Raw genomic sequence first — 7586 nt, forward strand, 5'->3', positions numbered from 1 at the left:
CTGTGGGAGGATTTTATACCCCTTGGCCCCGAAACTAGCCATTGGGAGTTAAGTTCTGGAATTTTTCGAAACTTTTTCCAAAAACTCTGGGACCTCTGAATTCTTCCGGAAAACTTTCCAGAAAACTCTGGACTTCCGAAATTCCTTCGAAAACTCTGCAAACTCTGGATTATTTCGGAAGATTCTCCGGAGAAATCCGGAACTCTCAAGTTAGTACCAATCTAAGTATCCCCATGTGATGTGCAGGTGCAAAGATATCTCTTATAGGTTTGTTAGGTCATCTTGAGCACCTTTTTCAACGTAAAGACCAGAGATTACGCATCCCTCTTAATAGTGCGGCATTCCTATACTCAAATTCAAACCAAAAATAAATTTAGCCTTCAAAATATACCATTTATCTATTCATTTCCTTTTGAGGGTCAATCACAAGTGCTCCATGTCCAACACTCCTTTTAAACCTGCTTATGCACTTGAAACTTTAGACACTTAAGCTTGTGTCATTAATTCATCAAAATCCACTTAAGAGGCCAAGATACTCTTCACTTTGAGATAAAAGATATGCCGACAAATGGTGTGTTAGTGATGATTTGACTATTAGAAAAATGGTAATTTCTATGAGAGAAAAGTTTGAAAAGTATTGGACCAATTCTAGTACTAGTCTTGCAGTGGCTTGCTTTCTTGACCCTAGGTATAAGCATAAACTTGTAGAGTACTACATGAGAAAGTTCTATGGTGACTACTATCAGGTTCAACTTGAAGAGTTTCTTAGTGTTGTAAGGAACTTGTTTCAGTTTTATACTAGCTCTAAATCTGCATCTTTTAAGGCAAAGAGTGCTGTGAATGAGATGGATCCTAGTAGCCTAGCAGATCCACTTGAAGAAAATGTAGATGCTAACCTTGACAACTTCTCATATAATGAGAATGGGGATAATGGAAATGAGTCAAATTAGTTGGAGATGTACATGGTGGCGTCACTTCAGAAGCAAAATCCATTTGATATTTTATCATACCGGAAGAATGAGACGAATAAGTACCCTATTCTCTAACAAATTGCTCGTGATATGATGGCCATACAAGTGTCAATAGTTGCATCGGAGTCTGCATTCAGTGCTGCTGGTCGAGTTGTTGATCCTTATCGTAATCGTCTTGATCCTAAGATGGTACAAGCTTTGATATGCACCCAAAATTGGATACATGCAGCAAGAAAAGGTACTAATCATAGTCCCTTTTTAGTTACAATTGTGCAAGAATTGCTATTATTTACTCATATTGTAATACACTAAGCTATTCATATCTGTGATGTGTTTATTTTTTCAGATGCCAAATATATTCCTTCTATTGTGGCTGACCTGCAACCTCCAGAGACCATTCCTGTCTCACCTGAGAACCCCCTGAATGATGAGGTATGTCTCATCTGTCTCACCTCTAAGACATGTTGTACGGATCATTACAATAGTCAATAGTGTTATATTTGAAATATTTAACCTGAGACATGTCTTGATTCTTTTAGGAAGAAGGAATGGAAAGTGATCCAGACGAGATGAATGAAGAGAGTGAGCTGTGGCAGTTTGGAAGAATATGTGAACTGGTTCTGTTACGAGGTTCATTTGTCGACCGTCGATCTCAAGACTCTTATTCTGTTACTATGTTTATTTGTGAACTGGTTCTTCAAATGTGTTGTGAACTTATGGTCATGTTCCTATTTGTGTTGTAATAAACTAGAACTACTGCCTTGTGGTCTTGATTTGTGAACTAGAACTACACTATTAGCTTGCTGTCTTGCTGACTTGCTGTAGCTCAGTTGCTGGCTGCCTGCCTGTGGCTGGCGCCTGGTCGTGGTCGCCTGACCTTTTGGTCACCTGGTGCAAATGTGCAATGCTGGTGCAGGACTGAGGACTGCTAGAGTGCTAGTGTAGTTTGAAACGTGTCATCCTGGTGTAGGGTCACAGTTCCGGTCCATTTTCGTTGTATTTCTGTTCATATTTGTTCGTTTTCGTACATTCGTTTATCCCGCTTCCCGTCCTGCTTCCGTTCCCGGTGAAAAAATATAGGATAAGATATGGAGGTTTTACCATCCGTTCCCATCCGTTTTCATCACTACCAATACGTCAAACTCGTGTTAGTATCAACTTGTCCGCGAGCAGACGATTCTTCTCACCGTTCAACACTCCGCGAGCCGAACATTATTGTGGCCTGGTCTCCTCCATTTCCACTCTTCCATAATCTGTAGCGCTCTGCAGTGTTCACGGCTTCACGCCTTGTCGCCAATCATTTCTTCTCCATACAAACAGGGGAGACAGTTAAGGACTTAAGGCTAATTGGCCTACTGTTTTCCCACTCCGATAGTCAGTATGGTTCATCAAATCATCGACTAGACAGCTACGGAGTACTATAAATCCCAGCGCGGCTGGCTGCTGCCACTCCCGGCCAACTCCCACCTCAGTTAACATGCGCCCAACCTTACTGCTTGTCCCGCTCTTTGCTGCCTTCTTGCTCCTCCAGTTCCATCACCGTGCCAGCGCCGCCTGCGAGCCGGCGACATACGTGACTCTCGCTCTCAGGTACCCGTTCTGGCTCGGCAGTATCAACCAGACCTCATCGCCCTGCAGCCACCCGTCCTTCGAGGTCTGGTGCAGCGACGGCGGCCGCGTGGCCTCATTGAAGAGCTCCTTCATCCACGTCCATGCCATCAGCTACACCAACAACTCCTTCATCGCCTCCCACAGCAGGATCGCCGCCGGCGACAACGGCGTGTGCCTCACCGACTTCAACATGTCGGTCAGCATCCCTTTGAGCCCGTTCACGATTAGCCTCCACAACCGTGCCCTGTGCTTCCTCTACAAGTGCAACCGCACGGAGCCGACGGGCCCGAGTATGTCAACGCCTCTTCGAACTGCAGTGCTCCCATCTACGCATACCTCGGCGGGACCTCCTGGGACGAGCCGCCAGTGATTGCTATGGGCCGGTGCTCGTACTCGTACATCCCGGTGCTGGGGCGGGAGGCGGCGACCATGACGGCGGCCAACTACAGCCGGCTCATGAAGGACGGGTTCGCCCCTGGCCTGGAGTGGAAGGCGGCTGGCGTCGGCGACTCCGGCGCCTGCAACGCCAGCGGCGGGCAGTGCCGGTACGACAACGGGGCGGCGGCATTCTGGTGCCTCTGCCCTGACGGCAGCTAGGTCCCACTTGCGGACTTAAGTTCTGCTGCTACAGTAGTCAACCTGTGCGGACTATGTACACGCGGCGAAAAAAAAAACCAGCACATGATTTTGATCGCAAAGACATGCTAATTTCTAGATACACTGCATCATCACGCGGAATGCTGTGCGACGGTAGCGTGCGTCGACATCGCGTTAGGTGCTGTTTGAATTCCAGGTCTAATTTCTTAGCTTTAAGAACTTCCTTGCGAAGTAAAAAGATTAACTTCTGCATGAACCTCCTGATGCCAAATAGAATGACTAAACATAAGTTAATTATAGGTTAATTTGCACAGATAATAACTAATTGGTAGTTAGAACCCATTAATTTAAATTAGTTTATATTTAGTTCACTATCACATTTAAGGCTAATTTTTAGATCCTCACTCTTAGCCCATTCAAACAGGACTTTTCAATCCTTTCATCTCATAAAGATTTAGGTGTTTTACGTTCCCATTTGCATTGTGTGCGTAGCTCCCAGTGGTTTCACTCAATCCTGGCATGCGACAACTTGGATATCTTGTGTATTCGTGCCATGATATCGTTGACTTGATATAAGTAAGGGTGGTAAAGGGTGGGGCCTAATAATTTAGTCTAATCAGGCTCCATAAATACCGAGCTGAAATATTATTTGAGTCTGTGTTAGATCGTGAAGGAGTTGTAAGGGTCATGATCTATTACCATTCCTAGATATAAGATTGTAATGCGATATCTAGGCCACATCTTTTTTAGTTGATTTTTCTTACGAATTAGGATACTTCCTACCTACTGTATCTCTTTGTATAGCACAAACCTGGATAGCACAAATCTGGATGCAAACGAGTGGGCCTAAAGATAAATGGAAAACTATATCGAGGCTCAGCTCCTTCCGAGGCAGAATAACCCGCGGCTATATGTCGCGTACACGACAAAATAACCGCATGTCGCATTTTGCCTCCCCCTAGTTCCTCCTCCCGGTCTGGCCCAACAGAAATAAATGGCCTGTGGCTCAAAATCAGCCCAACGAGTACCTCCATCCGCTTCTTGCCCACCGCACCGTACGCACGTGAACCACCGAGGTGGTTTCTTTTTCTTGTTTTTTGATTTTTTTCTGTTTATAATCTCTTTCTCATTTTTTCTTTTTCCCTCTATTTTTTCCTTTCTTCTTTCTTCCGATTTTCTATTCTACTTGTTTCCGTTTCTTTCTTCCGCTTTTTCTCGGTACGGTGCCTTACTGTGATGGAACCACCCAACTTAAACTGACTTAAGTGCGTCTAATTGCTGTCAGAACAACAATTATCCAAAACGCACTTAAAACAGTAAAACAGTGTAAGTCTCGTAGTCCGTCAAGGGTTCTGTTCACAGAACTCCTTGAAAACCTCCACGGTCCATACATCAGGATCGCTTCCACGATGGGATAGCATCAACAAACATTACATTTTTACATACATAACAGAGGTACGATTTATTACAAACCGTAGATTGAAGAAACTTAACAGTGCAAGTTAAACCATTGCTACGAGTTTAAAATATAAAACAATCCGAGGTAAGTAATTAAACATCTAAGTTTGTTCTAGGGTATCATGAGACTCATAAGATACCCTAGTTCTTCGGAGCTTCCTCCTCGGTGGGTCCCTGCTGGGTTTCTGAAAACAACAATAAAGGATCCCCTAAGTACGAAGTACTCAGCAAGTCTGACCCGTCTAACCAATATAAATGTTTCTGATACACTGTATGATAGCTTTATGGTGTATTGGCTGACTCACATTTTGCAGAAAGAGGTTTTATCTTTTATTTTAGATTGAGTTTGTTACCTGACCAGTCTAGATGTTGAAAAATATTTTAGCAACCAGATGGAACTAAGTCATACAACATATTTATTCAAAGCAAACGGTTCCCTTCTCTTTGTTACACTACGATGCTCAAGCAATGATCAAGTGCATTCATATCCGAGAATTGCGGCGATCCGGACCGATTTACATCCTGCAGGAGATACCCGACCATCAGCTATATACAACTGTCCGGGTTGCACATAACGACCTTTCGATTAGCTGTACCCAACGATCGGAAATATGACTACTCGAACCTAGGGACGCACCCCCACATGGGACCCCACGTCTGGCCTGATCTCCAATGTGAGTTTCAGGTTACGCCCCTGCCCTTCCACTGCACGCTAAGCACGGGTACGAAATATTTCCGATCAGAGAGCCAACTAACCTACCGGGCTTGCTGGTTCCCATATGGCAGTAAGCAACTAGGTAATTTTACTTGATCACTGGTTAAAACAACGATCGGTCCTTCAAATTAACCGAGTAGACGGAACTACGGAACTCAAGACTCCTTTCTTGATTCCATCCAAGCTTCCGTCCACTATCTTCCAAAACAGGTCATTCCCTTGATATACTTGTGTATGACAATGTTACCTTAGGTTGCTGAGTACCATAGGTACTCAGAAATGATAGAGGTAGCGTGACTATACTTTGCTAAGCATGGGATACTTACTAATTATTAAACAAGTGGCAAAGACGTCCTTAATAACAAGGTCGGATTATGCATAAAAATAAGTTTTCAATCAACTCCTAGACTTAATGCATTCATAAAGAAATAACCAATAGTTGGACACATGAAATGATAACTCCAAAAGTAGATAGGCTTAAATGCACCGGGGCTTGCCTTGATCTGTAAAAATGTTAGCGCTGTCCGACGGTCTGGCTTCACAAGGGATCAACTCAATAATTTCCTCAAACTCCGGAGGTTCTTCAGAAATTTCCAGAAATTCCGCTCTTGGAGCTTCAGTATCTATGATAAGGCGTATGCATGAGTCAGAGATGCAACTTTTTAAGTACAGGACTCTACAACTTCTTTCATGATAAAGTTGCAAGCCAACAAAACTCTACCCAAACGTCTAACTCGCGATTTAAACTCCCTTATTTAAACCCATTTTAGACTTTTCCTTTTATTTTTGAAAAGCATTTGAATTAATTTCTAATGTAAAAGAAAATGTAAAACTATGGATTAACATTTGTTTGGAATTACATCAAAACATTATTCAGAATTTTATTTATAAAGCTTAAGCATTTATTTAAATATTTTAAGGAAAATCATTAAAAAAATACTTAATCTTTATCTTTTTATTTAAAAAGTAAGCCTTTTCTTTTATTTTTGAAAAGCATCATAATTATTTTCTAACCTTAAACTCCTAATTACTATATATTATGGTTAATTTTGTAATTAGAAAAGCATTAGTTCATATTTTATGTATTTTGGAATTATTAAGTATTTATTTAATACCTTTAATAAAAGGCACTAAATAAATACCCAAAATGTTTCTATAAACAAATAAGTTTTAACAATTTTACTGTGTAAAGGAGATAAAAACAAACCTATTAAATTTATTTCACTATTTTTGGATGCTCCTATGAATTTTGGTGAATTAAAAGGTGTAACATGTAATTAAATCTATTTTAAAATCAAAAATCCAAACCTTATCCAAAACCCCCTGGAAAACTTCTTTTTCTACCGGTCCCCCCCTTACCCACTCTCACAGACTCGTGGGGCCCCTTGGACCGGCCCCTCTCTCCCTTTCTTTTGTACCCGTCACCTCCCCCCTTTTCCCCTACTCTCCCTGGCGCGTGGGCCCCCAGCGCCAGGGGCTTCTTCCTCCCGGCGCCCCAAGGCAGGGCGCGGCAGCAGGGGCGGGGTCTCGCCGGCGGTGCCTCCCTGTCAGCATGGTCGGCGGGGGGAGCAACCCCTAAGCCGGGGCGCATCCGCGGGCGGCGCTAGGCCCTCCGGCGGCGGCCTGAGCCGAGCCCCCTACGGGCGGCGGCAGCCAAGGCCTCGGCCGGCCAGCGCAAGGCCTGGTTGGCGGCACTACTGTCATGCTCTGCTTGCTCTGGTGAAAATGGTGGCAGGTAAATGGATGAGGGCGGGAGCGGTATATATTCATGCATTCACTGCGTGCATGGAGGACACATTGACGAGCTGCATGTGTGCGTGGCGCGGATGGGGTTGTCGTGCTGGCCGGCGGGCAGAGGTGATGGCGGCGGCACGGCTCCTGCCATCTCTGCTCTTTCTGCTCTCCTTTACCTCCTCCAAATCGACATGTTCAGGCCTCAATTGCTCAAAATTTTCCATCTCAACTCATAAAATTCTTTTAAGCAAACTTGTAGAGTATCCCAAGCACTCCATTTGTTATTTTTGCTTCACGTTGAAAGGATCGCTCTAAGACTGTGAATTTGAGCTCCAAAATTTCTAACAACATGAGACTGTCACTGAATCGAACGATTCAGTTTCGTCAGACCTCTCGGCAGAGCCATTTGCTCCACTTTGGGTTCGATTCTAACTACCCAAACTCACTTTACCTTGCCCAACTTCCACTGATCTTAGTTCAACATACAACAAAGGTTCCAT

General features: G+C 43.7%; 1 pseudogene; it reads left to right on the forward strand.

Moving 5' to 3' along the window:
• The first annotated feature begins 2329 nt into the window (after positions 1-2329).
• On the forward strand, positions 2330-3623 carry LOC117854681 (uncharacterized; annotated as a pseudogene).
• Positions 3624-7586: the final 3963 nt, after the last annotated feature.

Source organism: Setaria viridis, chromosome 5, assembly GCF_005286985.2.
Source record: "Setaria viridis chromosome 5, Setaria_viridis_v4.0, whole genome shotgun sequence".
NCBI lineage: Eukaryota > Viridiplantae > Streptophyta > Magnoliopsida > Poales > Poaceae > Setaria > Setaria viridis.